The sequence below is a fragment of the Chrysochloris asiatica genome, unplaced genomic scaffold, assembly GCF_000296735.1.
Source record: "Chrysochloris asiatica unplaced genomic scaffold, ChrAsi1.0 scaffold00228, whole genome shotgun sequence".
Taxonomy (NCBI): Eukaryota; Metazoa; Chordata; class Mammalia; order Afrosoricida; family Chrysochloridae; genus Chrysochloris; species Chrysochloris asiatica.
Genome location: NW_006408746.1, coordinates 2,496,767 through 2,497,384, shown reverse-complemented (window position 1 = coordinate 2,497,384; position 618 = coordinate 2,496,767).

The following is a 618-nucleotide window of genomic DNA, read 5'->3' as shown; positions in this document are numbered from 1 at the left end:
CATGGCTTGGGTCAGATGCACCTTAGTCCTCAAGCTGACACCTAGTAAAAAATATTCAAATTCAAGCTGTATTTTAAAAATTAAAACCCATTTAATGATGGCTTAGATTTGGAAAATATGGAAAAGAAATGAATCTTAGATTTTAGCTCCAACAACTGGGTGGAATATAGTGTCATCTTGAGTTAAGGAAAGTTTGAAAGGAAGGAGATGGCATAAGGAAAGAACAACAGTTCTAGTGTGGCCATGTTGAGTTTGAGTTGTCTATAAGACAATTACGACCAGATGTCAATAAAGCAATTACATTTAAAAGTCTAAGGCTTAGGAGACAAGTAAAGACTGGAAATATAAATTTGATAAACCTCAACATACAGATAATATATAAAGCCATAGGTATGTATGTTCATTTAAAGAAATCATTAGATACTGAAAACCAAGTACAAAGACAGAGTCCTGGGTATTTCTACATTTAGAATATTCCTACACAAATTTTACCTTAAAGTTGTGACTATCATAATTAGTCACAATAACAATTATTCACTATTGAGTCAAATTAATCCTGTCCCCATCTTGTTTCACCAGACCTAGCTAGACAAGATGAAACTATTCAGTGGGGATTCT